This window comes from Diceros bicornis, chromosome 33 (genome assembly GCF_020826845.1).
Source record: "Diceros bicornis minor isolate mBicDic1 chromosome 33, mDicBic1.mat.cur, whole genome shotgun sequence".
Classification (NCBI taxonomy): Eukaryota; Metazoa; Chordata; class Mammalia; order Perissodactyla; family Rhinocerotidae; genus Diceros; species Diceros bicornis.
This window is the reverse complement of record NC_080772.1, coordinates 38,828,024-38,842,446: the sequence shown is the minus strand read 5'-3', so window position 1 is coordinate 38,842,446 and position 14,423 is coordinate 38,828,024.

The following is a 14,423-nucleotide window of genomic DNA, read 5'->3' as shown; positions in this document are numbered from 1 at the left end:
TTCAAGTGCATGCCAACAGATGAACTTAACGGAAAGCCAGCAATATCATTACAAAGCACAAGACATTTGATACTTTAGAAATCAATTTACATACGCACTATGGGATAAAAATCCCATTTAACTCAAACAGAATCAATTCCATGTAAATTAAGTTTATGAAAAATTAATTTCTTTGAGGAAATATTTTAAGAGTTCTTCCTGATGAATGGAGAAGGCAAACTCTTTTAAAGATATTGGAAAGCTTCAAAGTGTATAAATAAAAACAAAATAAGTAGTGACTAAACAATTATTAAAATATATTAGGAAATGAACATTTATGATTAAAACTATACCATTGACGTGAAATCTGAAACTTCAAACAATGGTCTAACACGTTGAGCTTGGCGATATTCGTGTGCCTTCACAAACCTATGAAATGCAACGGTGGAAATTGAAAAAAACTTTGTAGTACTTGTGCTGTAGCTAACATAAAAAATTGCCAGATCTTCTTGTAATTTTTTTATCTTTATCTAATCATTTTAAAATCTATACTCAGATTTTAGGAATTTGTACCTTTTTATGGTTAGCACAAAGCAGGGAACCCCATTTCAGTTTTTCAGTACAACGCTTGTGGAGGTTAGCTTCACAACTGAGGACAGGCGTATCCAAACAAAGTGCTGGATTTGAGTGAATGTTGACAGTAATCTGAGCAATTCAGGCTTCAGAGAGGACACAGGCTGTCTGTACGTGGCAGTAAACAAAACCCTGGGAAAGATGCTAGCGGATTCTTTTGAGGACGACAACATCAGGACTTGAGAAAAAGCTCATAATTTTCAACTTGGTTTCAAAGGAAGACTTTAAAGGGATACTCTTGGCTGAGTGGTTTCCATGACGCCTTGTTTTCAATGCCCCATCTATGTCTGCATGCCTCTTTGGACAAACCATGCAGAAGAGGAAGAGCATTATAGACCAAAATACACAGTCATTTGCAAGTATCTTGCAGAAATGCTGCTGTTGTTAAAAAAAAAAAGCACAGGGAAATCTTTTAGAGAATAAGATATTTAGACAGTATGCCTTAACCTTTTAATAGGAAGAATGAAACTGGTTCAAATAATGAAATTATATTTTCAAAACAGGTCATTACAGTCTAGCTAAGTGTAAGAACCTTAATCATAGATCAAGTTTTCATGACACTGGCTCTGCCTTCACTAAGTTTACAATCTCAAAAGAGAAAAGATGAAATCAAACATCTTTAAATATGGAAAATAGAAGAAATGCATAACATCATCTAGAAATCTGTGGAGCTTTGTTATCTGTGCCTTCAGCATTTTGGTTGAAGAGCTGAGATAAAGATGATCGTGATGATAACGACGCTGCTGTTTTTATAACAGGAGGAGGTAAGAGGGGCATTAAGCGTCAGGGATCCTGGAAAGGAATTCTCTTTGCCAAACTAAAAATCTGAGTGTGTTTTGAAAGTTCAACATTATCTGATGATTTTAGATTCTTATTTTTGATTGTTTGAACTCATCATCTTTCTTGTTGTGAACTTCAACACACCTAGAGCAAAACAGTGTTTCTATATTGTTGTTAGGGATTTAAGTTTGTGATGGGTCCCGAATGCCATGAACTCAAAGGTACAGTATAATGTAAAATGTTGTTTGTATTATCGCTGCACTCCTCCTGGATACCATTTCTGTCATTTCCGTGCATCATGGTGTTCATTTTGAAAGATTTTCCTCTCTTCACATATTCCTAAATGTGTGGGAATTGCTTTCTCCAGGGTTGTGGCTACTACTTCTGCAAAACAACAAAACAAGTCATTCCATTGCTTAATAGCTTAAAGCAACTGTTGCATTTTGCTAACAAATTCTGTAGGCCAGGAGTCTGGACAGGTCACGACAGGGACAGTTTGTCTCTGCTCCAGGTGTCTGGTCTGCAGAGAAGATTCAAAGGCCAGGATGACTCACTTGCTGGGGGCTCAGTCTTCTCACTCCTTGTTTGGCTTGGGGGCTGGAAGAATTTGAAGATGAGAACTCTCTGCAGGAGACCCTCACCATTTGGCATCCTTGCAGAATGTGTCCTTCGAGAAGTTGGATTTCTTACAGAGGCTCAGGGCTCTAAGTGCAGACGGTCAGGTGAATAAGGTTGAGGCTGCCCTTGCTGACCTAGCTTTGGAAATTACACAGTGTCATTCTCGCTGAGTTCAGTTTGTTACAAGCAAGTCACAAGGCTGCTCAGATTCAAAGAGAAAGTGACATAGACCTTACCTTTGATAGAAAAGTGCCAAAGAATTAGCAACCATATTTTAAAACCATATTTATTTTACAAAACACTACAGCCAGGTTTTTGTTTTTATTGCATGTAGTATTAAAAACTTGTTCGACCAAGGACAAAAACAAAATAAAAACCAACAAACAACAAAATCAACAAAACAAAACAGAATCCCTGAACAATTTGTGTATGTTTTTAATTTTTTTGCTGTTTGTTTCTTTGTTCTTAAAATTTTTATCAATGTAGGATAAAAAACAAAGAATTGTAGTGTGAAGATTTATACACATGTTAATGTAAGGAGCGAGGTCACTCGTTCTCTGTTTGTATTGATTAGTGTTACATTTGATTCCACATAAAAGAAACCTGTTCACAATGATTTAAGCAAACAGCAGTTTTACTTTTCTGACGTGGCACGAAGTCCAGAAGTAAGCAGTCAGAACTCTTGCAGCCATTAGGAAAGTCATCAGCTTTCCAGGACCCATTTACTTCTTGCTCTCTTACCTGTGGCATGTGGCTTTGGTCCTAATTTTCAAAGACCAAAGATGGCCATTCTACCTTTAGGCCCTGCATTCAAATTCCAGGTAAGAAGAGGGAGAGAATGAAAGGCAAAACGGTGCTTCCAGCATTTTCATATAAACAATAGTTTTTGTAAGACCCACTCAACTGACATCAGTTTATAGATCACTGGCCAGAACCGAGTCACACGTTCACCTCTAGCCACAAAGGAGATGCGCAGGTAGGCATTTTTAACCCAGAGCACGTACATGCCATATGAAACCAGAGTTTGAAAAGGAGAAGGCAGAATACTCCCCAGCAGTATCTACCTCATGGTGAAGGCAGTGAAATATAGAAGGACCAGAGAGTTAGGACATGAATATAATAAATGGGGAGGTAATATCATGTAAGCTTTAAAAAAAAGACAGATTAAAAGCAAGGAGAAGTGTTAGCTGATGATGCCATTGTTTTCAGGTGGAAGCAAAGACTGGACCTGTGTGCCTGATCCACAGCCTCAAGACACGTTAACCACACAATGGTTTGTGTTTCATTCATTCATTCCACAGTTTCGCTTTTGAGGATGGGTAAAATAATATAGAGATACAAAGATCCTTGTCACACTGACTTGAATCATAATTAACCTTGAGCACTTTGGAAAAAAGTGTCTAAAATTTTGAACATGAATTTTTCCCCACTAGGGCAGTCCATATTTTCACGTGTGATGTGTGCTTTATCAATAATATACCATGTGATTTTATTTCTACGTTTTGACTCGTCATAGTTTTTACTCCTTGAGTGCAATGAAAATCCAGCAAGAACGTTCAAGAGAAATGCCACAAAACACCGACAACAACAGTCTTACACAGTTAATGCTTTGACTTGTAGTTAGAATTTTGTAAAATTGTTGGGTTTCTACTGAACTTTCAGAAACCATGTTCCCACATTGAATACAGAGTATCTCTGTCAGACTTTTAATATAATAAGATAGATTAAATGATAAAATTGTTGTTTATAAATGACATGTACACATTTTTCTTGTATTCCATTGAGTCTGTTGAACCCAAACCAAATGCAAAATTCAGAGAACTCCAAAATGAAAGACTAAGAATTTCTAATAATACTTTTAGTAATATAACACTTGGAAGGTGAAGATATTTGGAAAGATAAATGGTTCTTAGAAAAGCCTCCTGGAGGTTGGTATCAACATGACATCATTTTGTTAATGGGTTACTTCTGCCTGAAACCCTGGTTTCCATGAGCTATGCTCTTTCATCAGAGTCTGAACATAACCTTTTCTCTCTTTCAAAAACAGTTTGACTGAATGACCTGCCTTATCTTATTATTTAGCTCCTCCATGACTGGTCAGGTACCAAATTGTAGCTTTAACATGGCCCCTTATCTCTAGGAGCTCATGACTCCTACGATCTGACCAGCAATCGTTATCATACTAGTGATAGAATTTTGCAATTTATAGTGCAATTAGTTAAAATAGAAAAAAATAAATCCTTAGAGCATGTATTAAGCAATTTTGTGAACCACTTACTCAAATAGTTTAGTTAAATGTTCCTTTTAAATGTTGGTCTAGTATTCACAGCTGAGAACTCACCAAATCCAATGAAAGCTCATAAATGAATATCTTACTTGAAGTCAAAACAGAGAAGCATATTTCAGAAATGTTTTTGTAATACTGATTGTAATTGTGAACTCTAAGATGAAAAGCTAATTGTTCCTCGAAATGCTCCCACTGCTGTAATAAGAAATGGACTTGAAGCTAAATACTATTATGTTGACGTTTTGGAAGTGAATTTTTAAAAACTAGATCTTATTACTGGAAACGTTCTCATATTCTAGAAAAGAATCAAATATCCCCATCTAATAAAGATGCTTTTTCCCTTAAAAATAATTTGGCTTAGTTAAGTAAATGAAAATCAAAATAAGCTGTGTATTTTTTGAGTATTATGCAACATTATTGAATAAAAAATCCAATATTAACATTTGCAAATTATAAAATCTGAAAGTAATTAGGGAGGTCAATAAAATAACAACTAGGAGAGATTTATAGAAATGCACAAATGAAGGACTTGAAATCCAGTTGCAGCAGATGAGATAAGGAATTATGTGCATAATTATTATTTAAAAAAACATTTATTTCTAAATCCCGTGGAATCAGACAAACATTTTTCACGTACAAGAATATCCAGTAGATATGTTTAGCTCACTAATTCTAAAAGCTGATTGATTTTAAAGTACCAAGAAGAAACAAGTCTGTTCACATAAAGTAACTTTGTGCTCTGTATATTTCTCATGGATAGTAGACATTCAAGACACATTTTTTGATGAATGAACAAAAAGAAATTGTTGTTGATTTAAAAAATATACAACAACAACACATTGTATTGATATTTAAGAAGAATTTGTTAAGGTAATTGCTTCTAGTGCTCATATGTAGGATAATTATTCCAAACGAGACTCCGGGTCCCCACAGCTCTAATAGCTCTTAGCCAAAGACGTAAATTAAATAGCTAAAGGTATTGTTTTATTTTATGTACGAGATGAATTGACATTTTCTTTACAGGTCTCATGTTAATATCTGATAAAAGTGCTTTAACTTTTTAGGTAATGTTTCTTAAAGTGTTATCTTGGACCGCTTGCATCAGCATTATCTGAGAGCTTGTTAAAATGGGAGACATAAATCAGGCTTTCTGGCCTGGAACCCTGGGACTTGCCTGTTAGCAAGCTCTCAGGAGATTCTTAAGCACCCTGAAGCACAAGCTCCAGTGAAATGGGGCCTCAGTGCTGACTGCGCTGGAATCGTCAGTGGGTTTGTTACAAATACAGATAAACTGGTTCCCCTCCAGGTGGACCCCAAGGAGTCCTGGACCCTCGGAGTTTGGCTCTCATCATTGTGTCCCTTAGTTCTTTCTGAGAGATTCCCCATGCTCTGCGTTCCACGAGCTGAAAGGCAGATTCCCTCATGATCTGCTTGGCTTCTTCATCAAGCTGCTATGCCCCATCACATAAGCCATGTCTCCTGGTTTATGACTGCTACCAGGTAGGAAGGGGTGATTTCTCCTCCTCTTTGCCGCTCTCACAATCTTGAAGCAGAAACTTTCCTTAATTCTCCATTAAGAAGCTGTGACCATCAGCTAACTTTTGAAACTTTTCTGATAGACTTAGGTTCATTTACAAGGTAAAGCATTTCCTAAACCCCAGCCTGCCACTGCCCTTAGACCTGGATCAGCAAGCCAGAAATATCCCACTCTCCCCACGCCCCTTCCCTCTTGTATCCCTAAGAATACTCAACCATTCCAAGGTCCAGAGAGAAAGGAATTTCTTTTCTTCACCCAAATCCATACAGAAATATTCTCACTCTCCCCAGTAAAAGCAATAAAAGCTGCAGGTTCAGGGCTTAGAACTTCTGCTCAGCACAATTCATGTTACCAAACAGAACACTTAGCTTCCCTGTGTGAGATATCTGCTTTCAGATCATTGGTTGTTTTAATTTTTTCACAGGAAAAATGGGCAGATACTTGATTTTTACTTTGAGGAGCCTATTAGATGGTTTTCTAGGGAGGAAGAAAGTGTTCCTCAAAGAAAAATAAAAGTAACCTTCTGAGGTAGAAACTTTGCAGCTTTAAAATGACAACTTTTTTTTAAATTTCTACCCTTCATGACCTCAAAATCTTTGTGCCAAATTTCAGACATGATACTCTGATATCTATCATATACTTAAGAGGCTTGTCTGTTTCTTCAGGTCCCATAAGAATTCCTAAGGTGGAATAAGTTACAGGTTTAACATTTTTTTCTAACTATTCATTTCTACAAAACAGGGTAATTAAAGAACGACAGATTGCTGATAGTAAATTAAAACCACTTATTGATTATTCTAGTTTTATTAGATTATTCTAAAACAGTATAACTGACATGACTGCATATCCAGATTTCAGTGATATAAGTGTTAAGGAGCCCTCCCCTGAAGTGTACCTATGGCACAGTTAGCATCAGTGGGTATTGGCTCCCTACACCCCAGATGCTGAAGAGGATGTGGAGAAACTGAATTACCATACATTGCTGGTGGGAATGCAAAATGGTACCATCATGGTGGAGAAATGTGGCCGTTTCTTAGAAAGCTAACCATGCAACTACCATATGACCCAGCAATTGTACTCCTGGGCATTTTTCCCAAGTTTACACAGAAACTTGTCCATAAATGTTTATAGCAGCTCTATTCATAATACCCTGAACCAAGAAACAACACAGATGTCCTTTAATGGATAAATGATTAAATAAACTGTGGTGCATCTATGCCATGGAATACTACTCACCAATAAAGGGGAACAAATTGTTGATACATGCAACAACTTAAAAGAACCACTGGAGAATTATGCTGACTGAACAGAGCCAAACCCCAAGCAGTGACATACTGTGTGACTCTTTTATACATTTTGAAATGAAAAAATGATAGAAATTGTGAGTAGATTAGTTGTTGCCAGGGATTAAGGAAGGGATGGGAGTGAAAGGGAAGTCAATGTGGCTACGAAAGGGCGACATGATGGAAAAGTTGTGTGTCTTGAGGTGACAGCACCGATGCCTCTGTATGTTGACCATATCAGTGTCAATATCCTGGTTCTAATAGTGTTTTATGGTTTTGCAGGATATTACCATTGAGAGAAACTGGGTAAAGTGTACACAGGATCTTATTTCTTACAACCACATGTAAATCTTCTATTATCCCAAAATGAATGTTTAATTAAATAATACCACTGCTGCGGCCCCACTCCATACTAATCAAGTCAAAGTCTCTGAGGGTGGATCCTGGTCATGTCAGTGGTCTCAGCTCCATCCTGGAGAGTTTATGTACTCAGAGATACACCAACTGGGCCCTAATTACAGAGTTCTGACATGCTCTCCTTCTCCCAAAGCTACTTCATTGACAAGCAGTCTTGGAATCCTGTGACTACTACACTGCATACCCTATTCTTTGGCCCTCCACGTTGGATCCAGTCTCTATAGTTTTTGCGTGGTTGCCTCACTTGAACCTCAGTTTCTCTTCAGGACTAAAATTATGCCTTGGCAATAGCCCATGTCAATGGCGCTGCTTAGTCTCTATCACGTCTCTGGGTAGGGTTTTAGATCCCAATCTTTGTCATTTTCCCTTAAGACACATTTCTCTGGATTTTTTTGATTCCAAATATAAAGGCCTATCTAGATTTCCCTTCTCACTAGTTTGGCTTTCAAGCAGGTTGCTCATCTGCTTTTTTGCCCCATTGAGTCTCAACTCTGTCCCAGATTCCTCCCTTTTCCCATCAGCCTGTGTTGCTGGTATCCCAGCATTGTTGGGACCCAGAACCTCTAGCTGATTCCAGAGCACCCTATAAAATGGAAGTCTCTCCACTATTTTATCATCTATTTCTCTATTTTATCTTCTTGTTTGTTTGCTTCTCAGAAGCTAGTACAGTTTGTGATTATTTTGTCTTTCTACTTTTCTTTCTTCTGTCAACCTAAATTGAAAGTTTCATGAGAATAGAGATTTTGTCTTGCCCACTGTTGTATTTATTGTGACTAACATGATACCTGATACAAAGTTAGTAAAGGCCACTCAGTAAATGTAAAAAGTAAATTAAATTATCGAAATAAACTGCAAAAGGTCAGTGGCAAATAATATTTTCATAATACTGAAAACCTTCCAATAACTAGATTTCAGTCAGCTAGATTATGAAGAAACATGATGTACTGGAAACAATAAGTTTTGGGAACAAAGAGAACTGCTTCTTTCATTTATTGGCTGTGGATCTGTCTTGACATGAGTACAGCCATGTTTGGCCGCTCCATTGACCTACAGCCACCAGCACAAAAAAAAAAATATAAAAGCTGCTTTCTGCGTGGTGGGAACTGGCCCTTCTCTCACGGAGGGAGTTGCAAGTTGTAACATTTCAAGGCTCTTGGAGCGTCGTAGCATGGGATGGACTGGCCATCTGTGCCGGGCTGGGACGATAACCAAAGAGAACAATGCACGTACACAACTACTGGGCTGGGACGTTAGCCAGGGGGCTCAGTGCATGTACGCCACTGATAACCATTTTGTGCACGGGAACACTAAATGCTTGCTCTGCAAACTCTATAATTGCTTACTCTGAAAATTACTGATGGTATAAAAACTGCTGGAAACTGAGACCTGAGAGAGTTCCAGCTGTGGAAGGGACACCTTGCCCAGGACGTGTGATCCTTGCCCAGCCGCGTCGATTGACAGGGCTCTTCCGGCAGTGGGGCGTGAATGTTGTGAATAACTGATTTAATGTGAAGTAATTGATTTGATATGAAGTAATTGATTTGATGTGTTCTCTTTTCGGTCAACCTGGTGTTTCTCTTTCTGGTTGATTTGTGTCATTTCTCTTCAGCCGATGTGGGTGTTTTCCCTTTCCAGTCGGGCTGATGTTTTTTCCCTCTTAATATTTGATCTGTTTGTAGACTGTCGCCCTTACAATCCTCTATATAATAAAATATACCTTCAGTCCATTTGTTTGGAGTGGAAAGTGTCTTTTAAGTCTCCGATCGAATCCCCGAACCTCTCATAACAGGATCTAGGCAAGTTAACTAAACTTCCTTAACCTTTCTTTACATTTTTATAAAGCTAGAATAATGATTCCTATCACCAAGGGTTCTTGTGGAGATTAAGTGAGATAACAACACAGGTACGGCAGCTGTCGTGGGGTGCTTGTCAATCAGAGTCAGGATCCCTTCACCAACTCCTCAATCTAATACATTTTTTTGGACAGAGCTATTTTATTTTTAGAAACAGCAAGTAGAATAAAAAATGAATTCAGATCAGTGAATTTATTTTTATTTTTATTTTTTTTTAAATTTTTTGTTTATTGCAGTAACATTGGTTTATAACATTGTAAAAGTTTCAGGTGTACATCATTGTACTTCTATTTCTGCGTAGATTACATCATGTTCACCACCAAAATACTAATTACAACCCATCACCACACACATGTACCGAATTATCCCTTTCACCCTCCTCCCTCCCCCCTTCCCCTCTGGTAACCACCAATCCAATCTCTGTCCCTATGTGTTTGTTTATTGTTGTTATTATCTACTACTTAATGAAGGAAATCATATGGTGTTTGACCTTCTCCTTCTGACTTATTTCACTTTGCATTAAGCCAAGAACATACAATGGGGAAAAGAAAGTCTCTTCAACAAATGGTGTTGGGAAAACTGGATAGCCACATGCAAAAAAATGAAAGTAGACCCTTACCTTACACCATACACAAAAATTAACTCCAAATGGATTACAGACTTGAATGTAAGACCTGAAACTATGAAACTTCTAGAAGAAAACATAGGCAGTGAATTTATTTTTAAAAGACATTTAGCATTTGCCATGGAGAATACATTTGATTCAGTCTTTAACTCCCATCTATATCTGTATCTACAATTATTTTCAGCAAGAACTGATGTATGTAATTATATTCTTTAGAGGTTACAGAGAACTTAGTTATCCATTATGTTATGAAAATGAACTTACTGAGGTGAGAAAGTTAAGTTTACCAATACATTTTAGAAAGATTTTAAAAGCATAAGATTTAAAAGTGGAAAAATTTAATCCAGGAATCTTTCTATTCAACCAAATTTGACTTTTTGTTTTTGAGATGGGCGTTTTGGAGGGCATATCTCACTTGCTGTTACATTTAGGTAAAGCTTAAATTGTTTCCTACTATGACATGATTTCTGATCAAACATAAATTTGGGGGCCTGAGTTTCTGCCACATTTGGAACCTTGCTAGAATTTATTTGTTGTAGAATAGAGGACGTGTTTAAGAATCAGGAAGCTGTGTCTTGGGTATTGTCCAAGTTAGTAGGCACTCTTAGGTCTTAAGGACAGTTTGATGAGATTTTTCTTAAGATGTGGTGGTCTCATGGCATCAATAATTGAATACAGTCTTAGGATGTTGTTCAAAAATATATGGTTTCATCTTAAAAACTTAGAAATGAACAATGAGGAAGATTTTCTCTTTTAGATACGGGATTCACACAAAAAAAGTGAATAATGATGAATATAAGAAGATCCTTATTGAAATTTGTACTGAGTGCACTTTTTGGAAATTACTTCTTTTAAGTAAGTTCATGTTTACTTAGTAGTAAATACTTTAAAACACCTTGCAAATAATTCTGATTTCAAAATCTTTATGTTACACGATGCTGTTTGAGGAAGCTACTCAGGAATTTCTTCCTTCTTATGTTTTTATTAATACAGTTGCTGAAAAAGAAAGTTTACGTTTAAAACACTTAATCTATTTGAAGTAAACCTATGGAAATTCTTGAACAAAATAGATTTTTAAATACTTATTTCATTATTTTCAATTTCAGGGGCAGGAACATTAGCTCTAAGATGAGTGACCTCTGACTAAGTCATGACAGTTTCACTTAGGAAGGCAAAGCATTAGAAGTGGCTTTAGAACATTTTCTTCTCATTTTAGATTGGCTTTATTAGCATGCTTTCCTCTTATGTACAGTGATTGTTGTTTGTTTTAACGTTTTGGTGCATAAATGGAAATTTTTTCAATGGAAATGAATTTTAAAGAATGAAGAATGCAATATAATATTAAGTTCAATAATCTACATGAAATGAACTATTACAACATTTATCTTCATGGCCAAGCCATTTGTGAGTTATCGTTCTCATTTGTAAAGATAGATACTATAATTCAATAATCCATCATGAATTCTTTAAAAATTTACCCTCTCTGCTGAAGCACATTGCTCATACTTCACTGATATGAAACAATTTAAGAATGAGTTATTTTATATGCTTATTTGAAAGGTGGCTATAGTCTATAAACAGCACTGTTGGAGAAGGTCAAATTGTGATTGATGCCCCATCCAAAATATGATTCAGCTAGTCAAAGTGATTTAATTTAGGAAATTCTTTCTCTGCTTACTAAGCTGATCAGTATTCATTACTATGTATTCAGTAGGTAATAGGTTGGGATGAAAATAACTACTGCCTGCAGATATCCTTAAAAAAAGACCTCAGTTCCCTGATACACAGAGGAAGATGTCAGAGTTCAGTGTCACATCTCAGGAAGGTTCTTTTATTGTTGATATTTTCTGAAAACCACTTGGACATCACCAATGCCTCATCCCATATCACTGGTATAATTATAGGATGATTTGTTTTTGGAGGTCTTACCTAATGATAAACGAAGATGACCTATTCTCTTTTTTGAGCCAAAAGCAAGTGCTAAGGAATGGATTCAATGATTTATTTAACAATATAAGACCATGGAGTACTGACAGTCTTTAGCTTTCTTGAAGAAGGACATTAACTCTGTATTTTTAACATAAGGATACTACTTGAGAGAATTCCAGTGAATTTGCACAATGGAAGATGCAAACCCCATATGCAAGGGAGTCAGTCTTGGGTTCCATCTAAGAGGACTGCCCAATGAGGGATGAAAGAGTACCCAACAGAAAAATGGGCTCTCTAAAGTTCAGGGTCTGGGGATGGAGTGTTAGCAGTGTCATAGAGCTCCAGTCCCAGGCCAGGGGACAAATCACCATAGATCCCATAAAGTGCTCCACATGAGAAAGTCAGTGACGTTTTATTCCTTTGATAAATATTTATCGTGTATTATATGGTGCTAGATGTTCTAGGTGCTGGGAATACAGCTGTGAAAAAAGAGAAGAGAACAAGAATAAAAAATATATAATATATCAGATGGGGATAAGTGCTCTCAAGAAAAAAAAAAGCAAGTAATGGAGTTAGAGAGTAACAGGGGTGCTATTATATATGGGGGTAGACATGGAAGCCCTATACCTGATAAGGAGATATTTGAACAGAGATCTGAAGGAAGTGAGAGGGCCAGTCATACAAAGAGCCTTATACATAGAAAAAACAAGCGCCAAGGCCCTGAGGTGGGAAGACCTTGTCCAGAATGGAATGGGAGAGGGGAAAGAGTAATAGCAGACGAAGTCACTCTGATGGAAGGGAGGTAGATCATTCAGCATCTTGGGTAGCAAGCCAAGACTTTAGATTTAATTTCAAAAGAGACTGAAAGTCAATAGAGAGTTCTGGGTAGAGGGGTGACATGATCTTGATTGGAATTTAATAAGGCGTGTGGGTGTTAGACTGTTGGGGACTGGTGAGGAGTCTACTGCAAATGAAGAAGTGATAGTGGTTTGGACAGGGATATAGTGGTGACGGTGATGAGAAGTGATCAGATTCTGGATATACAATCAATCCTCATTATTCACAGAATCTCTGTTTGCAGTTTTGCCTTCCTGCTAAAATTTATTTGTAACCCCAAAGTCAGTACTCACAGCACTTTCTTTCATGGTCATTCACAGACGTGCACGCGTACAGAGTGGCAAAAAGTTTGAGTTGCCCGGTGTGCACATGACCAGCTGAGTTCCAATGAGATGAGACTCCGCCTTCTTGTTTCAACTCTCATATTATAAACAAATGTCCTTTTCATGGTACATTTAGTGCCACATCTTTTGCATTTTGTGCCTTTTGTTGGTGATTTTGCTGTTTAAAATGATCCCCGGTGTAGTGCTGAAGTGCTGTCTGGTGTTCCTAAGCACAAGAAGGCTGCGATGTGCCTTATGGAGAAAATACATGTGTTCGATAAGGGTTGTTCAGGCATGAGTTATAGCACTGTTGGCTGTGAGTTCACTGTTAATGAATCAATGATATATATATTAAATGGACGTGTTTAAACAGAAACACACATAAAGCAAAGTTATGCATTAATCAGTTGATGGGAATGTGACCAAATGCACACAGGAATATTATCCTGTGTTTCCTCTGGAAGCAGTGATTTAGAGTTAGCTAATTTGATGCTTGCAGTGACTTTATAGAACATAACTATTGTGAATAATGAGAACTCATTGTATTTTGAAGATAGTGACCGGATATGCAAAGAGTTTGAAAATGGGTTATGAGAGAAAAGGGAAGCTATAAGATACTTGGCTCAAACAACTGACAGAATGGAGTTGCCATTTGCTCAGGAAGAAGACTATGGGGGGATCAGGTCTGGTAGTTGATCAAGTTTGATCTTGGACGTGTTAAGTTTGAAATGTGTATCAGACCTTTAAGCACAGATGTCGAGCAGTCTCCACAGCAGGTGCTGGTACTACATCCAGCCGTGTGCTCTTTCCTCACTAATCCCCGGGCTCTCATCAGGAGGAACAAAAAAATCCAGCCAGTGGATAGAGAAGGAGGTAGGGTGAGGAAATCAACCATATCCTTCTTTGTCCTGGCAGGCCTGAGTTGGAATTTGAAGTTTTGGTATTTGTATTGGATTTTTTTATTGAAGCCTTTGTGTGACTTATTCTTCATAACTGACAGAAGAGCTGTGGGATCCGCCTCCATGTTCATCACAGAGGTGGGGAAGAATGGGCCCACAGAGTGAGTTTCACAGGCCATGGGAAAAATAATACATCCTAGTAGGTATAGCTATGCCTGTGACTTCCTTTTCTTCCATGTGCTGATGGTTACATATTTACATCTCCAAACAAGATCTTTCTTCTGATCTTCAGACCCATATATTAAACTGCTACTCAATGTTCCTATCTCAATAGTGTCTCAGAAGTTGCTCAAATTCAACACATTAAATATTGAACTCGAGTCCTCTGACAAAGATTCTTTCCTTGCCCATCTCTAGCCAGAC